Below are 12,582 nucleotides of genomic sequence, written 5' to 3'. Positions count from 1 at the left end.
CTTTTGCGTCACTCCTCAGAATCCACCTAGAGATGCACTCTGGGAATTGCTTAATCCACAATTGTGCCTGCTATCCACTCCAACTGCAAAGTTAACCATGATTGTCAAAAGCATGATCTAAGATCTTCAAAATTCATTATCTGGAAAACTGTGTCTTTGGAGACTATAAACTAGCATTAGATTCAATTTTGAATAACAAAAAGATAGTCAAACCCATCCTAATACACAGCATATTTGTTGTGGGGGAGGGAAGGAGTGTTGAGGCAGGAAATCAGATAACTTTCAACCTTTCTGTATCTTTATTTCTGTCTCTGTCTACCCACTTTAGAACTAGCTGTAACATTTCATGAAATTCTGCAATTTAAAAGGACCTGACTGTGTCTAGATGTGTGGCAGCTTATGTTAAAATGCATCCCTTGATCAACCAAGGTAGGATTCCATCTGTCTGAAAGCAGTCCTCCAGCAGAACTACTTTGGTTCTGCTCTTTTCTCTACTTACTACTAAAGTTCCTTGCTTATAGATGACAGTTTTGAAGTCCCTTCATTTACAATGTATTTAATGAATACCAAATGTACCTAGGACTATTATTAGGATCAGATACAGCAGGGGAAAAAGACATGAAAATTTCTGTCCTCCTGGAACTTACATTCTAAAGGAAGAAACAAACAAGTATATATACAATGTGTCAGGTAGTTATAAGCGCTAAGGAGAAAAATAAAGCAAGATAAGAGGAGGGAGGATTTTGCTATTTTTTATAGGATGGCGATGGCGATGGCGAGCCTCATTTGAGCAAAGATAGTGAAGGAGTTGAGGAAGGAAGCCAGGTGGAAATCTGTGAGAAGAGATCTGTGGATAGAAAAAATCAGCAGATGCAAAGATCCTGGGGAGGAAGTGTAACTGGCAGATCCAAGGAAAGCCCAAGACAAAGCATGATGGTCAGAGATGAGGTCAAAGAGTAGCCAAGTACCAAATCACGCAGGGCTTCACAAGTCTTAACAATTTTTGTAGAGCCATTGTAATGCTTTCAGTTTTTACTCTGGGTTGGATGGGATGTTACAGAAAAATTTGAACAAGATCTCAATTGAGTGAGATGATCTGACTTACATTTTAAAGGAATTACTCTGTGTGTGGAGATTAGACTGTAGGGGATAAGAGTTATTAAATCCTGAATGTCATTGTTAATGTGTAACTCAGTTACATGGGAAGCAAGAATGGTAACTGGTTGACCAGCCGTTTCTTTTGGACCTTTTCATTAATACATGAACGCAAGGTTTTTATCAGGCTGATTCATTGTCCTTAAGGAAGGCACAGAAAATTTGAAGGATATAAGATTATAAAGTCAATAAGTTCCAAAGAGATGGGGAAGCACGCTTAGGGAAACTTAGGGATCTAATACTTTTTTATTTTGTAAAGTTTATTTATTTTGAGAGTGTGAGTGCACGTGTGTGAGTATGTGAGCATGTGAGATGGGAAGGGGCAGAGAGAGGTGGGGGCAGAGAGAGAATCCCAAGCCGGCTCCATGCTGTCAGCAAGGAGCCCAACAGGGGGCTTGATCTAACAAGTGAGATCATGACCTGAGCTGAAATCAAGAGTCCATTGCTTAACTGAGTGAGCCCCTCTAATAATTTTTTAAAAATCAAAATAACTATATTTTTGAGCAATTAAGTGTTAAGTGCTATATAAGAAAAATAGTGCTATGGTCTGAATGTGTTCCCTCAAAATTCATGTTGAAATAATAATACCCAATGTAATACTATTACAAGGTGAGATCTTTGGGAGATGATGATTGGGTCATGAGAGTGGAGCTTTCATGAATGGGATTAATGCCCTTATAAAAGAGGCCCAAGAGCACTCCCTTGCTCCTTTCACCATGTGAGAAGTCAGCAGTCTGCAACTTAGAGGAGGGCCTTCACCAGAGCCCAACCATGCTGGCACCCTGATCTTGGACTTCCAAGTTCCAGAATTGTGGGAAATAAATTTCTGTTGTTTATAAGCTACCCAGTCTGTGGAATTTTGTTGTAGCAGACCAAATGGACTAAGACACATAGTCAAGATTAACTGGGCATTTACTGTGTTCCAGGTACCATGTAAAGTGTTTCATATATTATCATTAATCCTCACAGTCTATGAGATATGTATTATTATTATTTGCACATTACAGACAATAAAACAGGATTCAAAAAGTTAGAAAAAGAGAATGAAGAGTGACTGCTAGTGGGAACAGAGGTTTGGAGTTGCTTTGGAGTGATAAAAATGTAAAATTGATTGTGGTGATGGTTGCACAATTCTGTGAACCTAAGAACTAAAGATCACTTCATTCATTCATTCATTCATTTATTCATTTATTTTAATTTTTAAAAGTTTATTTATTTTTGAGACAGAGACAGTGCACAAGTGGTGGAGGGGCAGAGAGAGAGGGATACAGAATGTGAAGCAGGCTCCAGGCTCTGAGCTGTCAGCACAGAGCCCAATGCGGTGCTCAACCCCATGAACTGTGAGATCATGACCTGAGCTGACGTCGGACGCTTAACCAACTGAGCTACCCAGGCACACCTAAAGATCACTTTAAATGAGTAAGTTACATGTTATTTGAATTATAGCTCAATAAAGCTGTTAAAAATATTCAATCAAATCATTAATTGTGTTAAACAATCACAGTGCATGGTTAGTAAATACAGCAAGTATGCTATAAATAACTATAATCCTTAGAATGTTGTTAGGTCATGATGATAAGGTAAAAATTATCTTTCCTCAGACATGCTTAAGTTTATTTTATTTTATTTTAATTTTTTTAACGTATATGCATTTTTGAGAGAGAGAGCACAAGCAAGGGTGGGGCAGAAAGAGAGGGAGACAGAATCCGAAGCAGGCTGCAGGTTCCAGGCTCCCAGCTGTCAGCACAGAGCCAGATGTGGGGCTTGAACCCACGAACCCATGTACCGTAAGATCATGACCTGAGCCGAAGTTGGATGCTTAACCAACTGACCCACCCAGACACCCCTGACATGCTTTAGTTTAAATCAATGGCAATGTTTAACCATGTAATAAATTAATACTGTTTTAAGAGCAAAAACTGAGCCTCAAGTGGTTGAATCCCAGTCTAGCTTTTGGTGATGCAAGTAACAATGTATTTAAAGATAAGTATTTATTAATTCATTGAACAGTTATTTATGGAAAACCTGTCATATGCTAAGCATCATACTAGAATTGAGGTTACAGTGGTGAATAACATACTGTCTCTGCCATCAAAAATTAATTATTCATGTATATGTGTGTGTGTGTGTGTGTGTGTGTGTGTGTGAGAGAGAGAGAGAGAGAGAGAGAGAGAGAGAGAGAGAGAGAAAGTGGGTGAGCATGCAAGCATGTGAGACAACAGCCCATTTACTCAGTCTTTGGCCACTTATAGGAATGGACAATGGGATGTAAGGTGTACCCGAGCAAACTTGGGAGAGAAATTACAACTTCATTCTGTAAGTAGGTTTATGGTTGGATAGTGTATCATTTCACATGGGACAAGAAAAAGATCTCAGCAAATGGGTGGGAAAGGGGTTTACATCAGGGTCCTTTAAATAATAAACCACTTTCAAAAAGTCCTATCTGCATAGCTCATGGTGCCATGAGCAGCGGGAAGTCCTTGTGCTTCTCTTCAAGAGCAAAATGCAATAGGTTTTCTTCTCCTCTATCTCCCAAATATGGAATGATACTTAACAGCAGTGAATGGAACCAAGACCATACTCAGCTGGAAGACAAGATAAAACAGAACAATTAGGGCATACCAAGTTAACAATTAATTTGAATACATGATTTTGTTAGCATAATGCAGTCATTTGACTGGGTTTCTATTTCCTGTTAATTGAACTCTTAACGCTCTTTGCTTTTGCTCTCCAACCGCCTTTTCAAATGACTACCTGTGGATCATTTCACTGTAGTCACTAACAGTTCCATCAGAAAATTGGCAGAACTAGAGGCGCCTGGGTGGCTCGCTCAGTCGGTTAAGTGTCCAACTTCGACTCAGGTCATGATCTTGCAGTTTGTGAGTTCAAGCTCTGCGTCGGGCTCTGTGCTGACAGCTCAGAGCCTGCAGCCTGCTTCGGATTCTGTGTCTCCTCCTTTCTCTGCCCCTCCCTTGCTCATGCTTTGTCTCTGTCTCTCAATAATAGATAAACAACAACAACAACAAAAAGAAAATTGGCAGAACTAAATGACATATCGGATAAAGGGTTAGTATCTAAAATCTATAAAGAACTTATCAAACTCCACACCCAAAAAACAAATAATCCAGTGAAGAGATGGGCAGAAGACATGAATAGACACTTTTCTAAGGAAGACATCCAGATGGGCAACAGACACATGAAAAGATGCTCAACATCACTCATCATCAAGGAAATACAAATCAAAACCACATTGAGAAACCACCTCACACCAGTCAGGGTGGCTAAAATTAACAACTCAGGAAACAACAGATGCTGGCGAGGAAGTGGAGAAATGGGAACCCTCTTGCACTGTTGGTGGGAATGCAAACTGGTGCAGCCACTCTGGAAAACAGTGTTGAGGTTCCTCAAAATATTAAAAATAGAACTACCCTATGACCCACCAATAGCACTACTAGGAATTTATCCAAAGGATACAGGAGTGGTGATTCATAGGGGCACATGTACCTCAGTGTTTATAGCAGCACTTTCAACAATAGCCAAATTATGAAAAGAGCCTAAATGTCCATCAGCTGATGAATGGATAAAGAAGATGGGTTTATATACACAATGGAATACTACTTGGCAATGAGAAAGAATGAAATTATGCCATTTGCAGCAACGTGGGTGGAACTGGAGGGTATTATGCTAAGTGATATAAGTCAGGCAGAGAAAGACAGATATCATGTGTTTTCACTCATGTGTGGAACTTGAGAAACTTAACAGAAGACCATGAAGGAAGGGAAGGGGAAAAATTATTTACAAACAGAGAGGGAGGAGGCAAACCATAAGAAACTCTTAAATACAGAGAACAAACTGAGGGTTGATGGGGGGTTGTGGGGGAGAGGGGAAAATGGGGGATGGGCATTGAGGAGGGCACTTGTTGGGATGAGCACTGGATGTTATATATAAGCGATGAATCATGGGAATCTACCCCCAAAACCAAGAGCACACTGTATACACTGTATGTTAGCCAACTTGACAATAAATCATATTTTTTAAAAAAATTGGCAGAAATTAATAAAAAATTACCAGTTTCATTATCAGGTAAAAGATCTAGCAAAAGGCTTTCAGTAATGAGTTACAACTATCATTGGATAACTTTCACTTCTCTAGTGTCTTGTGTAGTTTCATCTTTACCCCAATATCTAGAGAGGTTCTAAGTATTAGACAAAGTGATATTGTGTGTGATTATATTACCAAAGCAAATGTAATTTTTTCTGTTACTTAATTTGGTGATTATTTTACTTTTCAAGGCCTCAATTGGAGATATCCCTAAATCTCTAACATTTTATAACATAAATATTATCCAGATACATATTATGTTTTCAGTGTTGGATGAAAAGAATTTAGAGATTTCCCCCTGATTTACTCTCTTTATTCCTACATTACAATGGAAGCTTGAGAGGTAGTTTTATCAGTTATCTGCTATAACAATAATGCTTCATTAAAAAAAAATCATAAAATCACAGAAGCTTACAAGTTTTTACTCACATACCTGGAGTGGTTGGTTAGGTGATTGTGCTGATCTTGGTTAGGCTCATTTACCTATTTAGGGGTGGTACACTAATAATCTAAAATGGTCTTGGCTAGGACAATGTGGGTATGGTGGCTCTGCTCCATGTGTCTCTCATTTGCTAACAAGCTAATACAGTATTTCATGCTTTTCCAAGAATTTTCAAACAACTATCTTAATTGACTCTCATAATGTTTTTATGTGGTTGATGGAGCAAATATTATTATGGTCATTTGGTGGATGAAGCATAAAAGTTAAGACAATTCACTTAGGACACCCTGCTATACTGTTAATGATGACTAGAACCTGAGCTCATTGATATTACCTGTGCTCCTTCTAGACCAGATTTTTTTCTTCCTACCAAATACTAGAATTCTGTGACTGAATGAATTCCAAACTCACCAAATAAAGTTGAGATTTCTGGCATTCTTGCCTGGTTTGTTTGAGTTCTTGACATGTTCATTTGGGTGGAAGAATGCATGGACTGGCCAACCTCTACAAATCTTTCAGACAGCTAAGTCAGATGTTTTGTGTCTAAACAGAAGCATTCTTCTGAAATCTATCTTGTTTTCAATAGAATATTTTTTTAATTTGTAAACATTTCCTGTTTGAAGAATAGCTGTTGGACATTCCCCTGCAAGCTATAGCACTTGAAAATATGTAATATTTAGGACTCAAGTTATTTATATTCAAAGAGTGAAACATTGCTAAGGAAAAAATATCAGAAAATGGGAAAGGAGTAACTGGAGTCTGATACAGCTGTCATGCTATTCATAAATTGTTCACAACCAAAATTAATAAATAAGTGTGCCGTATTCACTAATGTATTTACAATGCTGGGTATAATACCTGGAATAGTAAGTGTTCAATAAATATGTGTGAATGAATGAATGAATAAGTGAGTAACTAAAACAGACTTTCTTACTAGAACAAATTGATCCGAATAGAGTGAAAACAAAAGTTGTTCTGTATTCCCCTGATACCCCTGTTTTCCTTTTGGAAAACAAGTATACCTCCTTTGGGAATTAGAACTTTGGTTCAAAACAAGAAAACAGCTGAGAGTTGAATTGGAGCCTTCTCTAAAATGACTCTTAATACTAGTGCTAGGGCATTACATCAGTTAAGATGTGTTTGGTTACTTGTAATTGAGATTTGGGAAATTTTAAATTTAATTTACTTAAACAATAAGGGAATTTATCAATTTGCATAGCTAACATATCCAACTGTAGTTTAGGCCTCAGATACTTTTACTCCATCTCAGCTCTGACCTATTTCATATGTTGGCTTTGTTCTCAAGTTGGCTTTCATCATGGTAGGAGAAGGGCTTCCAGAAGACCTTAGGGCTATTTACTTTTTTGTTACTATCCAGAAAATATGTCTACCCTCAGCCATGAAACAAAAGTATTGGTCTTCACTCTATTTGGATCAATTTAGGCTACAATCTCCACTTTCTGAACCTTTAACCAGACAATTCCTGAGATCAAAAGAATGTCATGAACTGTTTGGGACCTGGATTAAGCGCCCATCCCTAATTACTGTGGCAAGACAGATGGTCACTTTACTAATGTGAGTCAGGCTTATCAGGATAAGGGGCCTCCTCTAATTTTGGAGTAGATGAGTTTCTTGGATATGCAGTTTGATTTTATTATTTTTGGAATATACTTTGTCATTATTTTTGCAGATATTTCTAAAGGTTCATTTTTCTTTCTCTTCCCCTTCTGGAACTCCAGCTAAAATACGTAGGATTTTTGAAACTGTCCCACAGCGAATTTTGTTATTCTACTTGTTTTTTACTTTTTTTCTCTTTGTATACTGGCATCCCCTACTTTTCAAAAGTCTGCGTAACACCACTTTGCATTTATGAAAGACCTACATCAGTACCCGTTTTTGCTAACTGAAAGAAATCAGAAGAGGATTTTTGCTTTTACCAAAAAAGACAAAAAGCAAAAACAGTGTTCAATGTTTGTTTTGCAGTGAACTATTATGAGGCAGTATGCACTTCTAACAGAGAGAGTGGCACTACCAAGCTTCTTCCCCAGGAATTACACTCAGCATCCAGCATCAAGCCACCATACCTTTGCACTGTGTCTGTGAGCATCTGTTCTTTATCTTGATTTATTTTGTGTATCTGTTAGCAAGATGTGTCCTAAAATATCAGAAAAGCCTAAAAGAGGTTATTTTTGGGGTCTGGGAATGCTAAAAAAATTTCCATATAAATTAATAGTGATTGCTTCTTCACTTTATGGCATTTCAGCTTAGGGACGGTTTCATAGAAATGCCGTATTTTCTTCAGATGGCGGTGAAACTGGTATTGGTTTGGATGACTTGATCTTTTCTCAGCTGTGTTGACTACACTGATAAGTCCAACAAAAGAATTATTCATCTCTGAATATTATGGGATTTTCCCCCCTAGAACCTTCCTTTGACTCTTTCTTGTAATTTTCATCTATCTTCTGAAATTCCCCATTTGTTCATGCATGTTGTCCACTTTTTTTCACTAGTTAGTTTGAAGTCTTTATCTGACAGTTCCAACCTCTGGTTCATCTCTGAGTCCCTTTCTGTTGACTACTTTATTTCTTGACAATGAGATTTTTGTTCGTGTCTCTCATGCTTTTCTAATGAATGCTGGACATTGTGTGTGGAACAGTATTATTTTCCAGTAGGTAGTGTCCACACCTGACAAAAAACACACTTCTTCTTCTGTCAGGTTGTTAATGGAGGGGGTTCCGTCAGTCTCGTTAGGAGTTGAGCTGGACTGGGGCTTCATACAGCACAGACTTCAAATTCATTTAACACAAAGGTGCTGTTTCCTTGGGCTTAGCATGGGGGCTGGTGTGCCAGAGAGTTTTTCTCAGCGTTTCTGCTTCTCCCTGGGCTTTCAGTTGACCCTGCATTCTTATGCCACAGAGGGGCTCTCTCTCTCCACACTCATCATTAGCCTGGGTTTGTAATGGAGATTTTCCTGTGTCCTAGTTTAGCCTCAGTTTTAGGGAAGTTCTGTGTGCTTGGGCCTCGTGGGGTGGGACTTCTTCAGTTTCCTCTCTGTGGCAGCCAACGCAGCCTTTTATCTATGGTTGGTCTTGGGCAAGAGTTTCCTGCTCCTTCCTTAGCAATAGTGGACCTCAGCTTGTTAACAGTGTAGGATCCAGGGTCTAAGAGAGTTTCCTGCCACCACCACCCCCCCAAAGATAAAGGGCTTTCCTTCTATACTTCCCTTATCCACAAAGGATCTTTGTGCCCTGGGGGCCAAAGAGTTTGCTACCCCTTATCCAGTGGCTTATGGTTTTTGCTTCGTATTATAGAAGAGTCTGAGGAAAAAGGGTCTGAGAGGCTTTATGTCCAATTCCTAGCAGCTGCCGATTACCTCCTTTATGTCTGCAACATTTGGGGTTCTCTATGATCTCCTGTCCTGACCCTAATTGTTCATCTGAGCACTACTAAGCTTGTGGGAAAAACTTGCAAGTGCAATCTCCCTTTGTGTCTGAAGCTCCCAAGTTACATACTAGCCTACACATGACGTTTAACAATTTGTTAAAATTTTTGTTGAGTTATTTCTTACCCTGACAAGGCCTAAACTGTGTGGACCATTTATCCCTGGAACTCAAGTTACTTGGTTGCCTTGCAACCTCAGCTGTTCGGCATGCCCAAGAAAATGTATGATTTTGCAGATTATCTGGCTTTTTTTTTTTTTTTTTTTTTGGTCATTGTAAAAGTGGGAGCAAAAGTCTTTGCACTTGTTTACATCCTAGGTAGAAGTCACACCTAAACTGAAATGCTGGGCAATTTGGAAAGTCTTAATAAGGTTGGCAAAGCAGGGGATGAATTCCATGTAGGCAGCACACAGTATCCATTTCAGGTACAAATATAATCAATAAACATCATTCTGGTAATACGTTTTGTAAAGGAAAAGTTTGACTTTGTTTAGGCAGTAGATAGGTTAAGATAGACTGAGTAATGCTGAAGTTATAAATAACTAAGTTTTAGTGAGTTAACATAACAGAAGTTTGTTTTTCATTCAAGCTACATATCCAATGGAGATTGTCAAGTGGAGAGTTTGAGGCTTTGTTCATTGTAGGAACTCAGAGACCTGGGCAGATAAAGGCTTCTTCTTGATATGGGCTTCCATGGTAACTGCAATACTTCCATGGTAACATGTCACTTTCTTTGGCCAAAGCAAATTGGCCAATAACTTTAAAGAAGGTGAAGAAGGGCAGACCTTTCTGTCTGGTAAAAGTCCTAGAAATATTTGGTGAACAGTACTAATGAATACCATAGGAAGGTAGCCTTGCCTTGCCAACCAACAGTAGAAAGATATGTGCAGTTAATGTGCAGTTGACTCAAGTTTAGCAGAATTAAATCTGAAGAAATTACAGATTAATTTTAAATTAGAACTGCAAGAAGATAGAAGTTTAATTTTTATTTAAGTTTTTATTGTGACATGGAAGTCTGCTTAATATTGACAAAGTATTAATGGGCACAGTAAGTTTGAAACTTACTGTCATGGCCCCTGTCATTTCAAATCCAATCAAGATTCAAAATCAAACTCTTCAACTGCTCTGCAAATTCACCTCACTTTCCCAACTTCCTTATTTTGGTTGTTGATACCATTATTCTGCCAGCTTTCCAAAGTAGAGACCATGGCACATTTTCTGTGTAACTAATATGCCCTGCTGTGCCAGCTTGAGGGTACAATATGAAGTCATATGCCTTTTACCAGTATGATTGAAGGTCTTAATGCTTCTGTCTTGCTTACTGAGAGGACTTTTTCTCTCTAGCTTCCTCTTCCTCAGATAATTCCCATGATTTCAGGAATGCTTATCCTGTGTAAGGGGTCAGTCCTAATTTACTACATTCATTTCTAGGCCAGAACATTAGGAAATTTACTCAGACCCTTGAGAAATGTCATTGTCTTCAGCTATTGTTTCAGTCATAGTCATATAAGTGAATGTATTAGTTTCTTAATGCTCCTGTGATAAATTACCACCAACTTAACAGCTTAAATAATACAAATTTATTATCTTACAGTTCTGTAGGTCAGAAGTTTTCCATAGGTCTCACTGGGTTAAAATCAAAAGTATTGGCAGGGCTATGTTCCTTCTGGAGGCTATAGGGAAGAATCTGTTTTCTTGCCTTTGCTGGTTTCTAGAGGCTTCCCACAGTCCTTGATTCATAGCCCCCTCTCTCCATCTTCCAATCAGCAGTGTAACAAATATCTCACTTGGCTTCCATCCTCACAGCTCTTTCTCTGATCACAGCTGGGAAAGATTCTCGGCTTTAATGAATCATTTAATTGAATATGGCCCACATGGATAATACAGACTACTCTCACCACATAAAGGTTCTTAATTTAATTACATCTGCAAAGTCCTTTTGCCACGTAAAGTAACATAGTCACAGGTGTAAGGGAGTAGGATGTGGACATCTTTGAGGGGCCATTATTCTGCCTGCCACAGTGAGCATACCTATCGAGGCCACAGGATACAGTTGGTCTAGCTACCCGGTTGCAGCCACTTTCCTCAATGCCACACTGACAGGATGTTAGTGACTGGAATGGTTTCCAGTTTCAGCTGCATTCATCCCTTGTCTTTCATGTTCCTATTCATGATTAAACAGAAAGTCCTTGTTGCTCCTTGTCCCAAGGCCCATCCCCATGTCCAGTGACATGGAAAACTCATATTCTTACATTGCATTTTTCCTTTGTGAAAGTAAATAACATAATATTACCACGCTATTTAAAATACCTCAGGGACGTCTGGGTGGCTTAGTTGGCTAAGCATCTGACTCTGGATTTTGGCTCAGGTCATGATCTCATGGTTGTGAGATTGAGCCCCACATCATGGTAGGTGCTGAGTGTGAAGCCTGCTTGGGATTCTCTCTCTCCCTCTTTCTCTCTCTGCCCCTTCCCTGCTCATGCCCTCTCTCTCTCTCAAAATAAAAAAATAAATAAAATTTAAAAAATAAAATATTTCAGTGCCTTTCCATTGTACTTGTTTCAGTACTAAACAGGCCCTTCATAATCTAGCCTTTGCATACCAGTCACCCTCGTTTCTCCCTTGCTTATGGAACCAGAAGCACACTGAATTTCTTTCAGCTTCTCAAATGCATCAAGTTTTTTCCTGTCACACGATCCTCACACTTACTATTCTCTCTTTAGAATGCTCTTGTTCACACACTTCATCTGGCCAACTCAGGTCTCAGTTTATGTGTCACTTCTTCAGCGACACTTTCCCTGTGTTAGTTATCTAAATTATGTCCCTACTGTTATTCTTTTTCCATAGCACCTTAGTTTCTTTTATTATAATTATTATGTATCTATATATGTACTTATTTACTGTATTGTAAGTTTTCTTCAAAGGACTCCCAAGTTATATGACAGCAGGAATCATATATCGCTCTGTCCAATAAATTTATAAACTTTTTAAGAAACTGTCTAAAGTTTGATCTTCCACAGCTCAGTAGGCAATGTCTTAGAGACAGTTGGTAGGCGTTCCATAAATATTTATTCAATGAATCTTAGACGACTAATCTAGATTCCATGTTCTTTCTTTTCTAATTCACATAGCATAATATTCTAAAATATTGCTTCCATCATCTTAATCCCCTGCTGGAAAACCTATCCACACTTACCTATTTTATCAAATTCAACTTTATTATTTCTCCTCTCAAGTAAAGTATGTAGTATTTTATAATTCTCACAACTCAATACTTATCTACTCTCTCAAATGATTTCTAATTGTTTCTTATATGTGAATGCAGTTTGATTAAAACTGCCTTTGACAAAGCACCTAGGTTCGTTGAGTGATTCTTGATTTTGGCTTGGGTTATGATCTCAGGGTCGTGGAATTGGCCCTGTGTCAGGTTCTCTTCCTCTCTCT

Source organism: Panthera uncia, chromosome D2 (assembly GCF_023721935.1).
Source record: "Panthera uncia isolate 11264 chromosome D2, Puncia_PCG_1.0, whole genome shotgun sequence".
Taxonomy (NCBI): domain Eukaryota; kingdom Metazoa; phylum Chordata; class Mammalia; order Carnivora; family Felidae; genus Panthera; species Panthera uncia.
Note: the sequence above shows the minus strand (reverse complement) of the source record.